We start from the raw sequence: 25,795 nt of genomic DNA on the forward strand, positions 1-25,795 counted from the left end.
AGAAGAAGAAGAAGAAGAAGAAGAAGAAGAAGAAGAAGAAGAAGAAGAAGAAGTCACTCACTGATAAGATTTCCAAATAGCATTAAGATCTTTACACACTTTCTATTGCTGGTCATTTCTCACTGGTTTTATATCATAATTATTCACTGAAACCTCACACCCTTTACTTGTAGTACATGGACATAAGAAAATCACAACCACATCTGTTGTGGGTCCCAATAACAGATACAAACTATTGCAAACTAAGTTATGCCCTGTGAGGAAGGCAGCACAAGAGATACAAAGCCTTGAGAGAACATCCAGTCCATTTTTCTCCCACCTTAGCAGAGCAGATGATTCATTTTTCTCTTGCACTTAATAGCAATGTGATAACACCATATGTACTATTTTATATTTCTCCTGTCTGCTTCTTCAAATATGAATAACAAGGAAAATGAATAGCACTAATGTCATTTTGTTAAATATGTCTATTATAGAGATGCTATGGTTCAGTGCTAATGGAAGTTCTCTAGTGCTTTTGAGTTCTCAATGTTGCATGCTACAGTGATTTATGGAAGGCCAGAGTGCTTTGCTGCAACAAAGGTCTGTCATGTTAAACGCCTACCCGTTCCCTGCCTCTGCTGTTGCACAACCCACATTAATTTTCCTGTGAGTCAGTCGATACATTCAATCCATCATGAATCCTAACTCCAGAACATTGAGTATTTGTGTGTTAGTTTGTGTGTGTGTGTGTGTGTGTGTGTGTGTGTGTGTGTGTGAGAGAGAGAGAGAGAGAGAGAGAGAGAGAGAGAGAGAGAGAGAGAGACTGCCTTTGTTCACCCCACCCAATTCATCCTTGGCCTCCATCTTTAGCCTAAGATTGCAATAAGAGCTTTATAATTACTTTCTCTATGCTTGGCCTTGCCCTCCTACAATCCATTACTCATTTTCAGGTCAGGTTATTAATTCCAAACATAAATTAATCAAGTTCATAGCACTGCTTTAACAAAGTAGTAAAGTAACATTGCCTGATGTGTGTATGTCTGTGAATGTGAAAACACAACTAGCTTGTCTTTGAAAAGAAGAGTTCCATTTACAATATGCAGCTTTCCTGTCACTGGGTATTTAATTGTTCTAGCTGTGCATGGATACAAAACTATAAATGGAGAACAACCATAACAAGTGGCACATGAAGCACGCCCTCATCCTTGAAGTCATTATCTTCTAGAGCCCTGTTGGTCCTGGCCTGGCTCTTTGAGCACACAGCCTTCAGGTACCACTTACTCTCCATGTCCTCCTGGGGCCTCAGCCAATCATTCTTCAAACACAGGAGTGCTCTTATCTCACTGTGCTCCTCTTCACAACAACATCCTTTTCATCCTTTAAGGGAGATGTACATTTCATCTTAAAACTAGATTGACTCTTTATGGAATTTGTGAGAACCTGCTATAGATGTTAACAAGAGCTATTGTGGAGTTCAGTGGAGATGCTATCCAGTAAGAGCTGACATCTACTGGAGAGATATAGCAAGCAACTACAGGCAAGCATGGCTGTTTCAGACTTTAGAGGAAGAAAACAGAGGCACACTTTATGGAGGCTTTCTGCACAGTGCTCTCTGAGCTAAGACCTGGAGGACAGAAAACAGTGACACCAAGGAACACAGCAAGGCAAGAAGGATTGGAAAAGATTGGATGAAGCTGGATGAGAATATGGTTACTCAGATCAAACACTCTCCCTATAGTTACTTAATACAAAAATCTCAACAGTCCTTGTTATTTTCAAAACCAATTTTTTTTGAAAATGTGAAACAGCAATTATTAATTTGCTTGTTATCATCTGTGCCGAAACTTCCAATGATTATACCAGGGTAACAGACTGTAGAAAGTTCACTTCATACTTTTTCCACTTGGTAGATATCAGCATTACACTAAGGTCACTAGTGCAACTGCATTGATAGCCTTAAGTAATAATATTGGAGGAACAAATAGTAACATGAAAGCAGTTTGCCATTTTACCAACACATACCTTTCATAACATTTTTGGCTGATCAAAGTTGTGGTTTTTAAGTTTGTAATTCTTTGCAAATTTTAGATATTAACTCCTTATTGGATGTATGTTTTAAAAACATGTTTTCAGTTTATAGACTGCTTTTACATTCTGTTTATTGTATAAAAGCTTACTTTTTAATTAGCCCCATTCTGGTACCTCACTTTTTGATGTAATATCAAAATATAAAAGTGTTATTTATAAAGTGAGTGCCAAAAGTTCTGTCACTGACTCATCTTTGAGGAGTTTTGTGCTACTGAAGTCTTACATATAAGGGTTTTATTCAATTTTAGCTAGTTTTATGTGTGCTGCGAGAAAAGGCTCATAATTCATACTGCATGCAGGAATCCAACTGCTCAGCAACAATCACTAAGAAGACAATTGTATACCCAGTGTGTCATCTGGGCACATTTGTTGAAAATTGGGAGAGTTGATAGGTTTGGGGTTTCAGAGGAAGGGCTTTTTGTCCCACTAGCATAGTACATTCATGTTTTTCTGCAAGTGCTATGTCAGTTTTGTTGCTATAGCTTTAGAGTATAGTTTTAAGACAAGAGGAGAGTTATGATGCCTCCAGCACTGATTTATTTCTCACTACTATTTTGGCCACCTGTGGTTCCATACGGATTTTAGAACTGTTCTTTAAAATAAACCATAATAATTTTGACATGGATTGCATTTTGCATATAAGGTGTGTGTGTGTGTGTGTGTGTGTGTGTGTGTGTGTGTGTGTGTGTTATGTAGTAGCAAAGTCATTTCAGAAATTACCTGAAAACCTTTTTAGGTATATACCGAAGAAATTAAATTATCACCTCTTAAAGATACCTGCATGCCGATGTTCACTGCAACATTGTTTATAATCATAAACACACAGAAACAACTTAAATGTTTGTTGACAGGTAGCAGATTGTGTATGTGTTTAAATAGGATCTCTGACTGTTTGCTACAACATGGAAAGACATGAAGAGTACTGTGGCTAGTTAAATAAGAAAGATTAGAATGCTCAGTATGGTCTCACTTAAACGTGAAATTACATGTGAATAGGTGGCATATGTCTGTAAACTAAGACATTAGGGATATAGAGACTAGAATATCATAGGTTTCTGCCTAGACTAAAATACAAATATAATAATTTCCAAAATAATATTCTTTAAAAATGAGAAAATCATTTTGAGACAGGTAGGAGGGAAGAGGGGAAGAAAGAAGGGTAAGGGAAGGTGGAGAGAACACTAGGTTGTCTGGGAAAAGATGGGTATGTTTGTAACATAGTAAATATTCAGGACAAGCAAGTTTGGATGTATGAAGTGAGATTCTGATTAATGAAATTGTACTATTTTAGGGATTTGCATCAAGTAGAGTTAGTTACTCTTGTTCCTAAAAGGTAAGCAGCTGAAAGAAGTTAATTTGTTGGTAAAAGAGTTCTGTGGTAGACTTTTTGCCCAGCATGCACATACCTTTAGTTTAATTCCCACAAAATAAAGGAATACATTGCAATTGTATGCAATTCTTATTGACCACTCAATATTCAAGAACTGTTCCACAAAGAAAAATACTTGACTCTACTGGAATATTCAGAAGTCAAGCCAATTAGCCAAAAGATTTCTCTCTCCATATATACAATCTGTTATACTTTCTCCTCCTCCTCACTGCTGATTAGATAGGAAGGAACTCACCAGCTCTACACTCCTTTGTTTCCCAATATTAAAAGTATCAGCAGTTGACTTTAATGAGCATTATCAATTGGTCCTTGTGCTCATCAACCACTATTAATTCTTTAAATGATAGTTCAAAGATTATGAAATGCTTGGTGGCCATGCCCATGTTGCAGATAAGAAGACTAAGGCCTAGGAAACTAGTTCATGATACCTGGGCGGTATGGCTAGTAGCTGAGGCCTGTTCTAAGAATCATGATTCCAGCCAATCTACTCCCTTACTTTCACTTGTCAGTTCCTGTCAGACACAGAAGAGTCAGGCTCAGCCTCATTGTGATACAGGCAGAACTACAGAGACAGCCACTCATTTCTTCACTTACTCAGGCCATTCTGGACTGCTTCTCAGATTACTCTTGAGAAGAAAAAGGAGGATGTTCCTGCTCTGCCTCAGAATTTCTCAGCTTCTTTGTTTACTTTTCATCGTGGAGTTGGCAAATGATACAATTTTTAAAATCCTTGATGAAGTAAAGCCACTGTGTGCTGAAAAAATGCTGCCCTGGCACTGTCACATCCTTCCTGTCACCCTTGTAAGTCCAGGCTGTAACACAGGAAGAGACAGGTAGAATAATATTTAAATGTGAAACATTTCCCACTCTTTCAGTTTAAGACAACTGCAAGGTCAGTTTCGTTCAGCCTTAATAACTACTGGGAACAGGAAGAGAAAAGATGAACAATCTGTTTTCTTCCACACAGATAAACAAATTTGTAGGTTCATGACTAATTTAACATTTTATATTTGAAAGCTGCTCTCAGCATAATGATGACAGAAATGGCTGCAAATTTATGTGAGAGCATACATGGAGGTGGCATTTTAAGGTGGGATGAATAAAATGCCTTCAGCTCTTGACCAAAGTCATTCTAATGAAATATTGCCTAATAATTCTTTGCTAAAATACGTAAAAATGTACTTACAGAGACAGGAAAACAGGCTTTGTCCAGCTTAAGCCATCGGATTCGCAAGCATGTTCTTCCCACAAAGACATGTTTATCACAGGCTTATAGCTACATAGCTTGGCAACTTGTTAAAAACTCTATTTAAAAAATAACAGACAACACTGACTTTTTCCATTATCGTATTTCACTTGCCAAGTTTTGACTCCAATTTGAGAATCATTTCTCAAGAATAATTGTAGAACCATTCTCACATAAACTTGATTTGTAATAGTTTCAATGTCTTCAAAACACAGAAACAAATCAAATTTATAAAGTCAAATTACTATAAAAGGATGCCTAAGAAATGTTTATGTTAACCAAGTTACTAAGAGTTGAGGGAGACAGTGAACCCTGTATTATAAACAGAGGGAGAGAGAGAGAAAGGAGGGGAGGGAATGTATACCATATACATGTATGTATGTATGTATGTATGTATGTATGTATGTATGTATAAAATCTACATGTTTTAAGTCTGTGTCATTTACTGATCTTTACTATAAAATAGTAATGCATTCACATTGCATTAAAAAATTTTACATATAAACCCCTAAGGACAGCTGATTATAGATGTGACCTTTTGAGATTCTATATTTTTCCCACTTAATCATCCTTGGAATGAGCTTTGCTAAGGGGAGATATGGGATTCCTAAGGGAGAAGTGAATTCATTTAGAAAATAATGAGTCTCTTTTTGCCCCTCTTTTCCCATTTTGAGTTCTTGGGTCACACTAAGAGTCAGACTACACAAAAGCACAACACTGCCATATGTTATTTGCCTTCTGCCAGGAAAAAAAAGGTCTAGGAAAGGTTTAGGGAGTTTCAAATGGGAGTGACACTTCACAATGGTACCACACGTTTTGCTTGTTCTTTTACTAAAGGGCCAGATGACTAGTTACAGAAAGGTCCTCTCTGCTTTTTAAGCTCCTGTACCTCATATTTAGACAGCATAATTGGTTCCTTGTTGCCTAGGAAATCAGTAAGAACTTAGAATACCTCCATATTGTCTTTTAATTAGTCACATACTTGAAAGATCAGATATCATATCACAAATTCTCTAATTTGGCCAACAGTACATTCCTCAGACCTATACCATTGATATGTATGTGTGTCACACAATCCCAATTCCATTCACAAAGACCCATAATTTTCTTTCTCAGTCTTCATGAAACAGAACAGCAAAATAGATATAATTAAATCATCAGTAAACGACCAAATGGAGTCAGCAGTCAGACCCCTTCCAGAGAAGCAATCAGTGTATTACAAGCCTGAACCACTTTTAACAAGGTTTGAGTCTTAGGAAATGTCAGTCTAGGCTTCTATTGCCACCCTAGGAGGACTCACCACCTAAAATGCATATCCTCATTACCATTGCCATAGAAGGGAGAAAAAGACCATTAACTACTGTTTACACATATAATGAGGCAAACTAAGCTGTTAATATTTTGTTCAGCAGCGGCTCAATTGTTCACAAATGTTCTGAAATACAAATACTTTTCAACAATATTTAAGAATTACAGCGTATGCTTTCATCATCAGCTTTTAGAAGAAGATAATATCAAATTTTGTCAAAGGCGGCTTCCAAAAGCAGCTGATTTGTTCTAGGGGATTAAGTATTAGACAAATAAGATTCCTAAGAGGTATGTACATTTCCAAGAAATTTCCATGGTCAATTTCAATAACCATAGACATATTTGCAGACTAAACGCAGCCTGTTTGGTGCTTTTTCATTCCGTGATATACTGAGTAAAGTTCTTATGAAGGCAAGTGAATGTTTTATTTACAAAGCATAATACACTTTTAAAAAGTCTTTAGTTTAAAGGATAAAGTTTCTAATAACTAGTGGCAAACTTAAGTTCCTTCATAAAAAATGCACTTGTTAGCCAGGCAGTGGTGGTGCACACCTTTAATCACAGCACTTGGAAGGCAGAGGCAGGCAGATTTCTGAGTTTGAGGCCAGCCTGTTCTACAGAGTGAGTTCCAGAATACCCAGAGCTACACAGAGAAACCCTGTCTCGAAAAACCAAAAAAAAAAAAAATGCACTTGTTATTCTTTGCATATTTCATGTAAAATATACTTATATCAACTACATAACATTAACAAATGTCTAAAATTATGTTTATAAAAATTTAAACTAGAAAATAGTTTGAGGGCTCTATTTTTTAAATGTTTCAAAGGTAAAAAATGAAAACCATAAAAAAATTATTTAATTGACATGGATGGGTCTTCAAAACTTTATGATATTAAGTGATAGCCTAGACTATATTTTCTATTTATAAATAATATACATATGTATGTAAACAGAGAATGGTAAATTTAGGGATTGGGAACCTTACAAGTATTGGTGTGAAGTGATTAAAAGATTCAGAATTTCTATAATTTGGTTGTAGTTTTAGACAATTGCAACTAGCTGCAGTCTAGAAATATGAAATGGAAACTTTGAGAAATAAGCAACTCACAATGTTTACAATGCATGCCATTCTGAATATCATGATGAAATTCCATACCCTTCCTATTAATTCAGTGATAAAGAACCCCCACCCCTTCATTCAGTGTCCAAACATTCTAAGTAACCACTTAGTTACTTAGTATCCTTTCAGTTCTTGGCTCAACTGTCATAATAGTGCTTGTGCTTAAGTAATCTATATTTTATTTAATAAATAGTCCCTAAACCTAAGAATGGTGATGTAGAGGACACTTAAGAAATAAAACAGGGAAGGCCTGATTTCCTGTGTAGCACTGTAATGCTACAGAGAAAACAGAAAACCAGAGTGGAGTGCAGTAGTAGGTAGAGTTCCCCGCATCTTGGACTGTTTCTTCTAAAAATGAGGGTATTACTATATATAAAATTCTACTGAAGTACACATTTAAGTGGATGACTTGCCTATGTGAGTTATATCTCAGTAAAACTTTTCCAAAATTGGAAAGATTTGTAGTGGTTCTAGAAATGGGATGTTTCAACTCTTAGTCAAGTTCTATATTTTTCTTTCACTTCACCAATCCACTTTTAACATGACATTTTCTTTCTTGAGAGTTTGAATGCACTGGATGACATTACTATGGATAATTCTTACTCTTCCTTAATTAATTTATTTTGTCAAAAGTATGCAATGGAGAACTTGTTTTATTGGAGGTTTGGGGAAGACAGAACTGCTTTATGTCGATGTGACCCTGCTTTCTCAGTTATGATCAAAAGCAGGTACTGTGAAGAAAGAAAAATTGTGTATCATATTGAACAAATGCTAAGTGACATAAAGGGCATTTAGCTCAAGTTTAGGGGAGTAGGATTTGTGGATGATAAATCTTTATCTCTATCTATCTATTTACCTATCTATCATCTATCTGTCATCTATCTACCTACCTACCTGTCTTTCTATCTATCTCAAACTTCATCTCAAAATTCATTTTCCTCTCCCACTCTCTCCTGTAGCCATCCAGCAGCCATGGACAAACTGGGTTTACCTAAAAGGAGGGCTGGAAATGTAAATAGGATGGAGGTGCAAAAGAAGCATGGAGTCAAGACAAAGTTTCTGATCAGGCTCAAAGTTTAATATTCAGCACTGCCGGTGTATATATAGGGGAAGCCTACTAAACCCATACTTTGTTTTAGCTGAATTATGTTGTGCAAGGCAAGCTCAGGAGGCAGTCTATTCTTCTCAATTCCTGTAGGAAGTTACACATGCAGCCAGGATGGACGAATTCACCACCTAGGTCTTATTATAGCAAGGTCTATTGTGGTAAACAAGGTCTTTCTGGCCTGCTCAAGGCTGAGGGAGGGCATAATTACCCCTTTTTAGTTTTGTCAAGATGAGCAGTACCAGTAGCTGGATGGGAGCACAAGAATTACTTGTTTTCCATAATCTTGTCTATGGTAGAGAGGCCAGGCAACCATGTATGGCTTAGGTTGGTATCTATATTGCTCCTTATCCATCAAGGAAATCAAACATAGCATTTATGTGTGCTTCTGTCTTTGCTTGATAGGAGCTCAAGAACACTCTTACTCATCTCTGACTACTATCATTCTATGGCATGCACACTCTTTCCCATTCAGACCAAAGCCACAAAGGACATATGAATACACACTCAATGAATTTCTTCATAGCAGTGGATAACTGTCATGATGAATAGCTGAGCTTGCTGAAAATAATCCTGTGTGAAGGCAATCTGTTTAAGATACAAGTTCCAAGGTTAAAAGTAACAAGATTATAATTAATGGTCCAAGCAGTATAGAAATTAAAGTTGTAAATGGAAATACCCCAGGTATCTAATCCTGCTACTAATTGGCAAAGATCAAATACAAAGGCTGGCCACCAGATATATGGGGGGTGGCTTTGAGTATTGATAGAAAACTCTTGCTCTCCACTAAGAGTGGAGACTATACTCCAGATTAACTCAGCAGGCTGTTAGGAATTTTGAGCCATCTTCATCATTAGCATCATTATCATTAGGCTCAGGATGTGTCCACTTGAAGGACCAATCTTTCAGGCAGCCATTGGGCTCCATTTTCTTTTTGTGAAAAAACACAGACAGATCCTCTGCTCCAAATTAGAATAGGGTTGGGACCATTTCATGTATTAGTTAGGGGTCTCTCCATTTAACCGTGGCATAGGAGCTGGAAGTGACTGGATGCCAGTGGTGATCTGCTGTAGACCGACCTTTGGCATCAGTTTGCAAAAATTTTAAAACAAATAGGACAAAAACAAGGTATGCTTTTGGTGACTTTGGAGGGTTATAACTCCCACTCTTTAGTTTTTTTTTTTAAAGTTCCACAATACCTGTTTCACAATACCTTGTCCTTGAGGACTATAAGGTATCCCAGTAATATGGGTAATATTAAATTTTCAATAGAACATCTCAAATGCCTGACTGCAATAGACAGTTCCATTATCTGTCTTAATCGGATATGGAACACCAAACATAGAATAATAATGTAGGTAATAACTAACTACACTTTTAGTGGCTTCTCCTGTTAGAGCAGTCACAACTAGAAAGCCTGAAAAGGTGTCAAATCACATGTAGATATTTTAGTTTTCCAAAATCAGAAATGAGTAACATCCATTTGCCATAATTGTTTAGGCATAAGTCCTCAAGGATTAACACTATTATGAAGAAATTGAGAACATTAAGAACAAGATTTTACAATTGCCATGCACATTCTCTAGAAATACCAAATTGTTGTCTCGAGCTATTACTATTTTGATGATAAAAGAATGAGATTATATGGCCAATTGTTCCTGTAAGATCTGTAGTCTGCCTGGTATACAAATCTGCTGTGGCATTGCCCTGGGGTCCAGGCAATCCAGTATATATTGGCTATCAGTATACAAATTAAAAGCTTGATTTTTCAACATTTCAAAAACAGAGGCTATAACACATAATTCAATTATTTGTACTAAAGTAGGGGGAAACTCAAAGAGAATGAACATGTTATCCAATTACATATACTGCCTTCTCATTAGACGAGCTGTCTGTAAATACAGTAAACACATTTTCTATGGGCTGCATGCATAAATTTACAGGAAATACAAAAGCATGCATAGGGAAAAATTCTAATAACTTGCCTTTTGGATAATGATTAGCAAATTTGCCTAAAAAGTTTGCCATGAAATAGGCCAAATATCAGTATTCTGAAATACTCAATTTAGTTGCTGTTTGAAATAAAGAATACACATTTCATCAGGTTCTTAAGACATTCTTTCCAAAATGCTTTCATGATTCTATTCTACAATTTTGTATTAACATAGCAACAACTTCATAATAGGGTGTTCAAACTTTACTTGGAGATAAAATGGATGAATCTACAATAATGGTCCCTTTTGCCAAAGAACTGCTGTGGACACATAAGTAGCAATAATGTAAACAGCCAACAATTGATCATCTGTTGTTGATTAATAGTTTCCTCTACTTTCTGCAAAATTATTGTCCTTACCAATTAATTGTCCAGGGGAATTAGGATTTGCATCCCCCTTGAGAATATTAAACAGAGTTTTAAGGTGTGAGCCACCATGTAGTTGCTGGGAATTAACGTGCTCTTAACCACTGAGCCGTCTCCCCAGACCCTGTAGTAATTTTCTTGGCAAAGAAAATTTCAAGACAACTCATGTTCTATAACTTTCAAGACAGTCTAAAAACTGTCATGTGGGTAAGAGACGCCGGTGTTCATGAAGCGAGATGTTAATGGGAACAGCTGTCAATAATGGCTAGGAAAAAGAAGCACAGAAAAAAACACTGACAGGAGTTGAGGTGAGTTGTTAGAGGGAGGAGGTCATCTATGTACTAGTAGTATTGTAACCAGGAAAACATGACTCAGACCTCCTTGGTGACTTTGATTTCCTTGTCCACTATGCATCAGTAGACTAGAAATGGTTGTGGAGCTGGAACAAGTTGTCAAGAAATGTGTAAGTCAGCAGTGAAGTATCGAGCAAATGGATGAGAATAAAATTTGCATACTACTCCTATCTGCCAACTTTCCTTCTAGGGTTCTGGGATATATATCTCCTGGGTTCAGTTGTCACATCAGGTATACTGGATCTTCTCATTACTACTGTGCAACTCCAATGGCCCCCATAGGTGTCAGCTTCTTGGAGACAGGATTTATCCCTGTTTTCTTATCAATATGGGAAGCACGTGAAGGAGTGATCAAGGCCAAGAAAGTCTGCATATATTGGGATTCTTAAAGGCTCCTGTCACTCTTTTGGAGGGCAATCCTTATTCCTATAATTTTGTATCCTTAATAGTTTCTCTAACAAAAAAAAAAAAAAAAAAAAAAACTCCAGTGATGTGTATTGGAAAGATTAGAGAGGGATCAGGAATAGCTAGTTAGAATGGAGAATAACAAAGACTGCCACAAGGATGGAGGAGAGCTAGGCCTGTGAGGAGCACATAGCCTGGTCAGTGGCCATCAGGTCAAGGATGTCCTCCTAGGAGATCTTGTTGACCTATTAGGGGTGGCTTCTTCTTTACCTCCTCAGTCTTTGACCCATCAGTGAGAGACAGGCCATCTTCTTGCTTGGTGAAGTTATATTGAACATTCCTTGTTGGGACTCATATAGGCCCAGGCAAGTCCTGTGGAAAGATATAAACAAAATCCCTTTTCATTGTGAGAAGAGAAGAGTGTCCCTTCCATATTCAGTCTAAGGGATTATGTCATTGTGCAAGGATGAGAGGAGTTACTTCTGGTGTGTCCCAGTAGAGGAAGATAGGATGTTTGGAGTCTTTGTAAATATTAAATATATTTAGAGTGGCTAAGGTCATTGTCAATTCTATGTTTAGGGGTAGGCAATTGGGTTTTGTTTGTTTGTTTTTTAAGTTGGACCTTTAGAGTTTGATGTGTGTTTTAATGATTCCTTGGCTCTGGAGATTGTAAAGAATTAGTATTATCTGTTGAGGAATACCCATGCCTGCAAAGGTGAAGATCATGTGGTGACATAATAGTTTTCAGCTTTCTCTAGTTTGGTCTGTAGCCCATATAAAATGTGAGTATTTATCAACAGTAAGAAAGGCATATTTCTGGGAGCCAAGTTGGGAAATGTGTATGACATCAATTTTCCAGAGGACATTGAATTTGATATCTCAGGGGTTAGTGCCCATAGTTTATAAAGTTGTGCTAGCAATAAGGAATTTACAAGAGGAGCATTGTTTTCATTATCCTCTGATGCTGAGCAAAGAGAGACATGGGGACAAGGGGTATGGAGCCCTTTTATATGTGTATGTGAACATGAATGCTATTGATCTGCTTACTCAAATGAGCTATGAACTCTCCTGTAGAGTAAGGCCAACCAGTGAGGGTTTTTCCTTGGACTGGCAGGGGACTGTGATATCTGACATGCTGGATTTAGAGCGAGATGGCTCTTCCCTGTAAGAGAGTAGAGACATGGACTAGTAAAGGGGATAGTGAGTTAGTGTTTCATTTGACAAAGGATTTTGATAACCAGAGAAGCAAATTAAGAGCATATTACAGTCTAAGAAAAGATTAAAAGGCCCATTGACTTCTTTGAAGGCTAAATAAATAGCATATATTTACTTATATTGGGAGGAGTGATGGGAAAACTCTCTAAATCTAATAAAGAAGGATTTATTCCCATGGGAGTAGTAAATTAATGCCATGGATCCCCTCCTTCCACCACCAGTAAATACTGAGGGGGACTCTGTAATGGGCTTCTGAGCAAAGAGCCTAGTGAGAGGTAGCCACCACAGGAGAAGTAGGGCAGAAGCTATCTTTCATTAAGGTAATGAATAGCGGTTTGTCATTGAATCCTATTAGGCTAATAGGAAAGTGGGAATGATTATGAGTAACGATTGAATATCAGAGAGAGAACAAGAAGTGTCAAAGGTATTAGGTTCTATTTGTAAGGATTTGAGGACTCAATCTCTGATATTTCTATTGGTAATAGCAAGTGCATCAACCTCAGAATTCTAGGAGTGCCACCCACTAGGGTGTGGAACCATTCCAGCACTCCCTGGAGCTAATACGGTGCTCCCACAGAAATAGGAGAGAAGATAAAAATAGGAAGTTGTAAGGACTTTGTTGGATCATATCTATTGAGTGCCACGTCTTTTAGGATAGTTTAATGGTGCCAAAAGAAAGAGAGAGGAGAGAGAAAGGGGAAAGGGGGAAGAGAGAGAGGGAGAGAGAGAGAGAGAGAGAGAGAGAGAGAGAGAGAGAGAGAGAGAGAGAATGAATGAGAATAAGCACTTCAAAGTACCTGTGGTTACTATGTGAAAGGATCTTGCAGAAAAGAGGACAAGAGTTGTGAATGAATGAGGAGATTCAGAAGAGAAATGAAAATTTTGGTACAGAAAGTACTAGAAATTGAAATAGAAATTGATTGCAGCAAGAATGCCATTAGTAGGAAAGTTGGTGAATTTGAAAGTGTATTGGCCAAGAATCATTCTGAACCAAGTTCATTGGCATTAGCCTAATCTAAGCTTCTTGGGGAAGTTGACCCAGGGGAATTTTAAGTTTTTTAGGGTCTACCCAGGCTAGCAGTGATAAAGTCCATAAGCCCCCTTCCTTGGTGCCACTGGGAAGCTTAAACTTCAAAATCTCTGGCCTCTAGGGGGGAAATACCTTTACCTCTTACCCACTACATCTTTTTACTTGCTATTATAAATCAGGTTATACCTATGGCCTCTTAAAATTAATTTTGTAAGTAATAACTTAACTTTAAATTCTCCTGATGTGTGCAGTAGTATCTCTCCATTAATTAAAAGAAATGGTATACTACCTCTTTGTGGGAACTAGTATAAAGCATATTCTTGGATCTTAATGAAGTCAAACTAGAAATACAAAGAGTATCTAAAATCATAACACAATGCATCTATATGGACCATGCCCTAAATGCCAAAGAAAAGTCAAAAAATATTTTTGAGGAAAAAAAGTATCAAAAATTTAAGATGCAGCTAAACTGATGCTTCAAAGATAGTTTACAGAATTAAATTCTTGTATTAGGAAAGAAAAGAATACTCACATAAATTATCTAAGCATTCTTTAAAATTTTTAAAATAAAAAGCAAATTTAGTCAAAATAAAATGGGAAAGAAAATACTAGAAACAAAAATAAAAATAGAAATCAATGAAATTTAGGGCTGAACAAAATAAAAAGAAATGAATAAAACCTAAAACTGAGCTGAAATGTTCTGTAAAGTTCATAAATTTTAGTTAGAACCTGTGCCGTAACAAGGGGAACACATAAATTGCAAACAACAAAATTTATTAGGAACATCATTACATATATTAAAAGGCAGATTTATTGCAAACAACCCTAAATCCATAAACTTAATAATTTAAGATGGAATCAACACCATTCCTTAACTTCAAATTTCAATTTGGTGCTAAAGAGATAGCTCAACCATTAATGGCTAGGCTGACAACCAAAAATAACGTTTTAAATTGATTTGTACTTTATTCATATGAGTATTGTAAGCTTCTATGTGTGTTCTGGGAACTGAATCCAGGTCTTCTGCAAGAGCAGCAAGTGGCCTTGAATTCTGGGTCACCTTCTCCAGCCAGAGGACATCATTTTTAAGATACACAACTAACCTAATTTCACTCGTTGTAAAATTAACAGGATGCTGTATAACCTACAGAGTTGTCACTATGATTTTAGTAAATTGAGAAGATTAGAGATCACTTGAAAACCATCTGTCTCACGGAGGTTATGTTCTGCTTTCTTTTATGTTTCATCCTCTGATGTTATTATTGGTAAGTTGATTATAGTTTTTGAGACACAGCTCTTCAGTTATGATGGTAGTATCTCCAAACCCCATTACATTCTATTTAATCAAGTGTTGTGTTCCTCTTTTAAAAATATAAATATATCAATAAAGTAGAAAGACTAGATTTGAAGTTTCTGGAGTCCCTGGTCACAAACCCTGCATCTGAACACTAGTCCATATTAAGAGAAAAAATGAAAAATGTATATAAAATACACATGAAAATTTGAATTTACAGTTTTGGCCAAAATTGAGGATAAGAAGGTTCTTAGGTTGTCTTTGTATTGCTCATAGCAACACTACAGCATACAGCAAAGAAGAAACAAAATAGGAAGCTTTTACAAACAGAATTATCTGTGAGCCATAGGAAATTTGCACATATCCATAACAAAGTTATTTAAACAAGGAAAGAACTTTTGTCCAAAGAGATGAGTCTTTCTCTTGGTGCCCTGATCCCTGAGGAGGGACATGCTATGGTCTCAGAATTCTTTCAATGATTATAATTCCTTTACCATATGACTGTTACAAATTACATATAATTCTTCCTTTTGTATATTCTGTTTCATTTCCCTCAAAACTTTAAAAATGAATTTATTACATTTAAGAATTAGAAGTCCAAAGTTGAGCATGGTGACTCATTCCTATCTTTCCAGCACTGAGGAGATAGAGGCAAGAGAGTCATTTCAAGTATGAGGATAGCCTGAGCCATATAAGACCCTGCTGTCTCTGCCAGTTTCTTGCACAGTCTCAGGGATGAAGCTGATTGGAGCATGAAGGAATGATGAAATGAACAATCAGATGGATACACAGACAGGAAGTTGGGGTCAGATGAACTCAGAGCTCTGTGTTGTACAAGTCGTCGCACCCTAGACTCAGCAGTGGTCATTGTAAACAATTGAACAAGGAGTCAGGGTTATTTCATACAGCTGAATAAGGAAGTCCTGTTACTACATACAGACAAATCAGGAGGCAGGGTGTATAATATACTGTGAACAGGTGAAACATTTAGCTAACTTTAATCAGAACATTCTCTATAGGCAAGCAACCATAGGGCCATAAACGCCACTGGGGAGAAAACTATGATGGGCATTTTCTGCACGTAGTGTCAACACTTGCTGTGCACCCCACCCTCCAAAAAAGTTGTCTTTTCCTTCTGAGATTCACCCCACAGAAAAGGTTTGGCCATTCCTTTGTGGGTCAGAGACTCTGGAGTCCACGACATGACCATGTCAACAACTCACATTCACAAAGAACTTCATTCATTCAGGACTTCTTCCACTTCCTACATGTATCAAAGAAAACAACAGAAGCAACAAAAGTGGAACACTATTGTATATTTATTTTGTCACAAAATTTCAAAGAAATTCCAATGTAACACATAGAGATGTGGAGTTCTGATCTACTCTATTGAAAATTGTGAGAAATACAATTTTTTCAATGAAGTCTTTCAATGAAGAGGAAATTATCAATCTGAAATTTTACAGTGGCTCGAGCTTCTTTTATATAGCTGAATCTTTATCGGTGGAATTTCATTAATAATTGTATGGCATTCTTGGTGAATCCACCATATCAATATTTGACTTCTGTCCTCAGTCAGGAAAGAAGGAAACAATAAAGATTAAGAAATGTTTTTAACTCTGTTATCCACTAATTCTAAGTAATTTTAAATATATATATATATATTTAAAGATGTCTATAGAAGGTTTTCTGGTATTATGGAAACAGTTTGAAGGCCTAAGAAGAATGTGGAGGGAAAATGTGTGTGTGAAAAGCCTCACTGAATTGTGCAGACCCTGCTATGGACAACATTAACTGAGCCTTGTTATATTTTAGCTTTAAACATTTTCTTGTTCATTTAATTCAGAATTTTTTTCAGGAGTTGTTAAGATCTTTTTTTATTTAAATGACAAACTATATATTATATGCCTACCTTATAAATTAATTCTTGGTTTGGGTATTTTTTATTGAAAGTTATGTTGGTATTGACACCAAAGACATATTCCAAGCAGGTCATGAACTCTAATTAACCTTCCATCACATTCAACCCCTTTAAGTTACATGAACTTGACTCTGTCCTCTAAACATAACAATACAGTTTTGGCATCTCATTAATAAACATGACAGCATTTATTAACGCTGGCATGTAACTAAAGTAAAACTTCATCAATTCAAATCTCAGGGAAACAGAAGTAATCAAGCTAGAACGAAGTAGGAACAAATTATCTGACATCATATTTTAGTGGCAGGAAGCTGAGAAGCTAAACAACTTGCTGTTTCTCCCAAATCATCTTGATTGCTTGTCAGTGTGAAAGAAGTCCCTAGAGTATGAAGAGGAAGGTTAATTTACATGCACTCTTACAACCTCTACCTCTTCTCATTGACAAGTGACCAAGATCATTAATTGGACTGCTGCAAATCAATATTAAATCCATGATTCACAAAATCATGTGCTTTAAATTATAAATAAAATTAAGTTTCAGGCTCCTTGTGGTCTCAAACATCATCTATTGAGATTTTTATTATGTTTTTAATCTGCAGCAGACTCATTTATGTTATTGAATAAAGAGTTTATCTATTAGTCTTTCATCTAGTGTTCATTATCAAATTTCTACTCATTTACTTTTCACTCTTATGAATTGTCCACATCTCGTCTTTGTCCCTGTCTTCCTTTCCTCATCCATGAAAGTAGCACATTAAACATTTAGAAGATATAAGAGAACAGCTGGACATGTACCACCTTTTCTCTTGGGTGGAATTCTCTTCAGTGGAAAACAGCACATGAATATATCATCTATACTGAAGGAAATGATACTGATAGAAAAGCTGCTATTAATTTGTATGATACACAGCATACCAACCATCATATTTAAATTTTACAACAGTCTTTTAAAGAAAATATTTTTATCTCTGTCTTATAATGGAATAAAAGACATGGCAAAAGTCACATGGTTAATGTTCAATACAAAAATGTTCACTTGGTTCTTTTGAGATGAAGTCATGTCTTTTACCTATTAGACAGTCCTCTTTCTCACAAGAAGGCTTCTTTTACACAAGGAATCCTTTCTGTGACTTAAAAAATTATTTTGCATTTACACTATATACTAATGTCATTATAATATAATATTATTTTCCCATTCTTCCTTCCTTGTCCTTTCTTCTTTTAAGATTATTTTTTATTTTCTATAGTCAGATGCTTTGATATCTGAGTCTTAACTAGCCTGGGCAGCAATTGGCTAACACCTAACACCTAAAAGCAATAAACAATTTATCCATAAACACAAAAGTCTTATGCAAATCCAAATCTCAGTAGATCTCTTGGGGCTTTTGTTCTTTCTTTCCGCCAGGATCTTCCCTCCTTGTCATCCCAGGAATAGTTCTTATGACCAGGAACACAATAAAAGTAGTCAAATCAGCCTACATTCCTAGCCTCTCACCTTGCTTTACCTGTTCCTTCCCAGGGAAGTTTTCACTCTTACTCTGCTGTGGCCCTACCTCTGCTGCCCTATGATTGGTAGCCTAATCTGTTATTCTTATCATAACAGAAAAACCTTTTGAAATTGTCTGTGCAATCTGTCTTCCTCTCTCTCTCTTTTTGCTTCCCCCTCTCTCTTTTCTCTCTCTTCCTTTTTATGGAAAAATAAGAAGGCAACAGTGGCTATTTAAATGAAAAGTTATCAAATTAGCAAAATATTTACTCTCCTAGCCAGAGTACATGAAATAAAGTTTATCAAAATCTGCATTATGAGTTTGCAGAGGACATATGTTCTTTCATTTTTAATGATCTTGTATGTCAAGAAATACTTCTACAATCTGCCTTGTGCTTCCTAATCTTTAGATGATTGGGTCAGACTTTAAATATCAGCAGTATGTTTAGGATCAATAGAATTATTCACCAGAACATTTGAACAACAGCATATGTGTTTTCCTTCTTATTAATTATATATAAATAGTAAGTTTAAAGGAAACTTTTTTGGCTGCTAAGACTTAAAATATCATAAAAATCTATGAAATAATGTCAGCATCACTTCACCTTAGATTTAGAAACTGTAATTAATGAATTTTGCTGAGTTTAAGGAACCAAAGAACAGATAAATATTGGAAATTTTTCCTTACGATTTTTATAAATATCATTTCTGATTTATATTTTCCTGAATAATTGTTGAGAGTAATTATTTATATTGAATTACATCTTTTATGTGAATATTAGCTTTTTTCTACTTGCTTTTGATTTTTTATCATTTTATTTATTGCCTAAGATTCAACCATGAATCTTTTCTCTCTTTCATATTTTTCATATTTTTGCTTTAACTCTTCTATATTGCCCTTTCTTTTCCTATCAATTTTTTAAAAATTCTCTAATACCCTACTTCGTTTAACCTTTCCCATGGGGAAAAATGTTCTCAAATCCAAACGTTTTGTTCTGAACCCATTTACAGAAATTTTTCAGAGCACTTCCAATACATCAGTAACAAAAGGATGCCTCAGGGATATAAGGATAACCAAGAAGATTCCTGTTCTGGAGAAGATGAAAGCAAAATTTCAATATATCAAAACTCGATGAATAAGTCAAGCAAAATGTGAACACTGCCATAATAAAAGCTAATAAAAATCCAATTTGACAGTGATGGAAAGTCTTTACTCCAATAGAGAATATTTTCACAGAAAAATCCATATAAGCTATTGCTGTATAGGAACACTATAATGCCAAGGAGAATGGTGAACAAGATTGTTCCAATCCAGGTTTGTAAAATGTTACCAAGTTCATAACCACAGTAATAGTATAGAAGCTAAGCCCAGGAAGGCTAGAGTGCCCTTGGTACTCACTTGTGCTTTTCTCCCATCTCATAACCAACTCTCTGACATCTGCTCTCCTGGACTAGTTTCAGTACATATTTACTATCTTGGTGTCTATCTGAACTCGGCCAAGGGTGACTCTGCCAGGAGATGGGAGTGGAAATGGAGAAAGTAAAAGTATACTTGTTTGCTTTCATTTATAATTCAGAGAAAGGGTAATGACAGTATCTGTTCTCTCATGATTCTGGAATTCTCCCATATTTTGTTGATCCATGTATTCACCATCCACAGAGCTCCAATATTTTCCATCTTCGTTTACTTTGTAGAACTATTTCTACTACAATAGCCTATCAATTCTTTCTTCAAGTCCTTACTGTATTCCTTGTGGATATTCCAATAAGAGACAGTCACTGTTAGACTCACTGAACCACAGCCTATTTTATATATTCTAGAGGAATATATATATTCCTCTAGAGAATTCTGACTAATATAGTATGGATGTCATACATTATCCTTACATACACCCAGAAAAAATCCAGGAAATATGTAAGTAAAACATTTGAATTATTATATAGGGAATTAAAAAAGGAAAAATTGATTAACTGACTGCAATTTTTCATGGATGGAAAAACTTCCCATTTGAAAATCTTATTTTATTTTATCCATATCTTTATTAAATAAAATATTAGAATAAAAGACAGATTTGGGGACTCTCACACAGACCCTCAGAATCTCGACACATAGGTGTTAAAGTGCTTAAACATAATCAGGGAGAATATATGTAGGAAAGAAGCCTAAAATGGAAGTCCATAGGAAGACTCTAGGCCATGACTTACTTTTACATATTATGATAAGGGTTGAATAAGAGTCTATTCAATAAAACTATAACAAACCTATCTAATATAGAAAAATAAACATACATATAAACACAAGAAGCATTTTGAATCTTAAGTATATATAAGCAGAGAAGAATAACTACACCATTTCTAGTTAATATGTCAAAATACAAAACAAAGAAACAATATTAAATGCTATCCAGGGAAAGAAACTTATCTATAAACATCCCATTAGAGCTCTCATCAGCAACCCTTACAGCCATGAAGCACAGACTGATGCATTTCGAGCCGTAAAATAAATAATTTACAATGAAGATTGCAAGCTATTTGTAAGATACATGTAACCTCAGGCATGATGAATTTCCAGCACTACAGAAGACACCTAAATGTTATAAGAGGATAAAAAAAAATTCTCCAAATACAAGAACACAGGAAAGAATGTATTTGATGTGGGGAATGGCCAACAAAGGTGAGCTAGGAAGGAATCCACTATGCCTAAGACAGTAAACTAGCAAATCACATCTCCTAATAGTAAAGAAAGTAAAGAAAAACACAATCCATCAAATAAATAAATAAACTTACAGGAGTCAGTAACACATCATAATAATAACTTTAAATGTAAGTGATCTCATCTCACCAATTAAAAAATATATAGATTATCTGTCTGAATTTAAAAACTAGATTTAATAACGGAATTGTCAACTAAGAAACTCACTTGACTGATAAAGACACCCAAAGATTTAAAGTCAAAGCATAGGAAACAATTTGTCAAGTGAATGGAATGTAATAACAAATGAACACTGCCTTTATGATACTTGATAAAGTAGCATTTGAAGCAAGAGCAGTCAGAAGAGATAAAGTACACTGTGTGATATATTAATGAGAGTGCTAATTTATTAAGAAGATATAATGATTAGTTATGTATGTGAAACAAACATTGGAGCTCTATATTTTATAAATCTAATAGTAATAGTAATAAGTGGATAGACAGTTCTCAATACAATAAAAGTGGGTGGCAGTAATATTGTACTCTCATGTATACTTAAATTGTGCAGACTAAAATTCAATAAAGAAAGCTTAAAATAATACTATAGAGCAAATGGATTTAATAAATATCCATAATATACTCCATCCAATAGAAACAGAAAATACAGCTTCTCAGCTGTCCACTGAAAAACTTTGTTCTAGACCAAAAAAATAAGCATTCAACTACAAAAATATTCATAAATACTCTATTATACTATATCAGGTAATAGTGTAATAAAAATCAAGAATGAGAAAAGTTATGAAAATTTTGTAATTACATGAAGATTTAGCAACATACCAGGGAGTCACTGAGGAAATCAAGGAAAAAACTAAGATGTTCTTCAAATGTATGAAAATGAGTGTGCAACCTACCATAACTTTTGGGATTCAACTAAGGCTGTTCCAAGAAGAAAGCTTATAACTAGGATTATTTGCATTAAAAAGAAAAATTAGAACCGGGTATCGGCTAGGTGAAGGCTCAGGGAACAGGTCACTATGACTCTGCCTATGACTCACTTGTCCTTATCTAAGTTGGTATTGTCTGCCAAGGCTACCTATTTACAAGGTCTATGACTACTCGGGCTGGTAAATTTCCACAAAAGCTGCCTGTTTACAGTTGCTTATAGCCATCTGTTTCACTGTTTTTCCACAGAGACCCAAGATATCTGTATTCCCCCGAACACCCACACACCAGTGTCATCCCCTTCCCCACATCCTTCCTTTCAGTGTTTATAACCCCTGTGTCAATGAATTACAATTTGACAAAAAATAAATAAATTATTTTTAAAAAATTAGAAAATTCTCACAGAAATAATGCAACAATATGCCTCAATGTCTTAGATAAGCAAAAACAACATAAAGTGGTAAAAATTATAGATATCAGAACAAAAACTAATGAACATTAAAAGAACATTACACTGAATTGGGAAAGACTGACAAATTCCTTATCACATTAAACAAATGTAAGAGAAAACCCATGTTAAAGAAATTATGGATTGACTAGAAGGTTCAGTGGTTAAGTATGCTTCCTCTGAAAGTATCAGGCCCTGTGTTCAAATCACATGAACCCAAGTAAGAAATCCAGATATAGCTGTACACACTTATAGACTGTAACCTGTCCCCATGCTCTGAAAGGAGACAGAGGAAAGAGGATTAGTGAGGCTTCCTGGTCAACCAGCCTAACTGAAAATCATTTAATGAGAGACACTGATTCAAAGGAATAATGGAAAAAATATTGAGGACTGCACCAAACATCCTTCTCTGACTTCTGCACATATGGGGATATGTAGACATATATATATATATAACATTAAAATACAGACCCTACCATGACACATAATAAAAATAGATTAAGATATGAAAGGTAAAGGTTACTAAAGAGTCCAGTGAGATACAAATAAATTTGGAAACTTATATTTTACAAAACTGGAAAACTGAGAACTTGTTAAAGTCCTAGTTTCACATGACCTACTAAATCAAATTACGAATATATAAACACAAAAGAAGAATAAAAAGAACACTAAACAACTAAATAGATCCATAAAAGTAAATGCAATTGGAGCCATTATAGAAAGGTCCCACAATGAAAAGCCCCAGTCCAAATAGATTTTCTATGTAATTCTACTTAACCATTAAAAAAGAACTAAACACAATATGCCTCAAACTGTTTTACAATATAAAACACACACAAATACTATTAAATTCAGCTTAATGCTAAAGCTAGTATACAAACTCATAACAAAAGAAAACCACTATACATCAAATTTCCTAAAGAACATAGATGTAAAATTTCTTAATAAAATTTCTACAAATTATATTTAAAAGATCATACAACATGACCAAGTCAGTCTAGGGACATATGAACCCTTTCTCATACACATATAAAATTTATTTGCTGAAATAAATAAACTGTAGGATAGAAACTATGTGATAATTTCAACTATTAATAAAGAAACCTTTTAACAAAGTTCAGAATCACTTTATAATTAAAGCCCTGAAATAACTAGGAATAGAAGAAGCATACTTTAATATAATATAGACAAAATATATGACATAATAAATATTATATGACAAAATTATAGTTATCATTATTCTAAACTTGGAAAAATCTGAGTATTTCTTCTAAAATCTGAAAAGACAAAAGTGTTATCTCTCTCCATTCTTCAATATAATGCTTGAAGTTTTAGTTGAATCAATATTAAGATAGAATAAATAAAACCATACATGAAAGGAAAAAGTCTAATTATCCCCATTTATGAATGACACAATTCTATGATTAAAAGATTCTAAAGATCTTGCCAGGAAACTAAGATCTGATAAATGCATTTAGTGATGAAGCAACATACAAAGTCAAATAAAAATAACCAATAGCTTTTCTATGTGTAAATATTACAGTCTCTAATAAATTTGGGTAGGAAACCCATCATAATAGCATGCAAAAATAAATAAACCTAGAAAAAGTCTAATCAAGGTAGTGAAATGTTTCTTAAGTAAAATTTTAAGTTTTAAATAAAAAGAAAGAACAGAATGCTAGAAAATGGAAATGCTTCCCAAGCTGATACATTGGCAGAGTCAATGTTAAACAGTTTAAAAAGTGAATGTATTCTAAAAGAAATCTAGAGAGTCAGTATAATCTTAACTAAAATTCTAATCATATTTTCATAGAATAAGAAAATAAGTATTTCATATTGGAAAAGTACAGAACATCTGATTAGTTCTTAGCAAAGGGAGCAATGTTGAAGGCCCCAGAACGCCCAATCTTAAATTATATTACAAAATCTTAGTAACAAAAATTGTATGATAGTGATGTATATTCATGGAGCAGGACAGAGAACTCAGAAATAAATCCAGTCCTAACCTCATTATTTACCAAATATTCCAAAACATACATTAGAGAAAGACAACTTGTTTAGCAAATGATACTAGCAAAACTGTATCTCCATCTGTAGTAAAAGAGTATATATATATATATATATATATATATATATATATATATACACACACACAAATAAATCACTAATACACTTCAAGATATAGGTATCAACAAAGATTTTTTAACAGAACTCCAGGAAATGATTTTATAATTTGGGTTACATGAAATTAAAAAGCTTCTGTATAGAAAATGGAATACTCACAAAACAGACTCTGCAGAATGGGGGGTGGGGGAAGTTGCTAGATAAAGATTAAGGTTCATAATACCTAAAGAACAATAAAATTACACAATAAAAATTATAATCAATAAACACAATAGTGAACCAAATAAACAGTTCTCAAAAGAAGACAAAAATGCCCAATAAATACTTGAGAAAGTGTTGAATATTCTTCGTTGCCAGGAAAATATAGGTTCAAACTGAGTTGAGATTTAAATTCACCACAGTTGGTATGATTGTGATTAAAAAAAAAAAAATGATCAGAAGTACCAGAAAGAATGTGTGAAAAGAAATACCTTCATTCTCTGTGGGCAGAAAAGTAAATTTGAACAGCCTCTATGAAAATCAGTATGCAAGTTTCTCAAAAAATATGCATAAGCACTATATGATGCAGATTTTATGCTTTGGGGTAGGATTCGAAGTCAAAGTAAGAAATGGCTACTTGCACATCTAGGTTTATTTGTGCAGTGTTCACAACACCCAGGAAGCAGAATCAGCCTGGATATCTTCTTAGAACATATGCAAAATGGTATTGCATGCAGCCACAAGAAAATGCAAATCATGGGTTTTTGCCAGGAAATACATGCAATGATTATGTTAAGTGAAATAATTCAAATTTAAAAAGGTAAATTCTACATGGTTTCTCTCATATGTGGTGCCTTGATTGTACACACACACACACACACACACACACACACACACGGGTATCTATGAATGAGTATGTATGTATTTATGTATGTATTTATGTATGTATGGTTGGTTGGTCCATTGGTTCATTGGTTGGTAGTTATAGTGTGATTTGTTTTGTGTGCCTGACACTTTAAAGGCTCCACTATGGCTGAAAAACTGACTCTCAGCCTTCAGAACTGCTAGACTCTATGACATTCAGTGTCACTTGACTCTTGGACTTGTGAGAATAGAAGCGGATATAAAAAGCCAGCAGAGTCTAAGAGAGATTCTGTAGGATTTAGTAGGGTCTAGGAGACAGAAGTATACAGTCGAGGAGACAGAAGTGTACGGTCTAGGTGGCAGAATAGGGTCAGAGAGTAGAATTAAAGAAGACTGCTGATACAAGAAGAAAGAAAATTGAATAAGGCTAGAGAAGAGGAGAAA

Source organism: Grammomys surdaster, unplaced genomic scaffold (genome assembly GCF_004785775.1).
Source record: "Grammomys surdaster isolate TR1022 unplaced genomic scaffold, NIH_TR_1.0 126029, whole genome shotgun sequence".
In the NCBI taxonomy this organism is placed as follows: Eukaryota; Metazoa; Chordata; class Mammalia; order Rodentia; family Muridae; genus Grammomys; species Grammomys surdaster.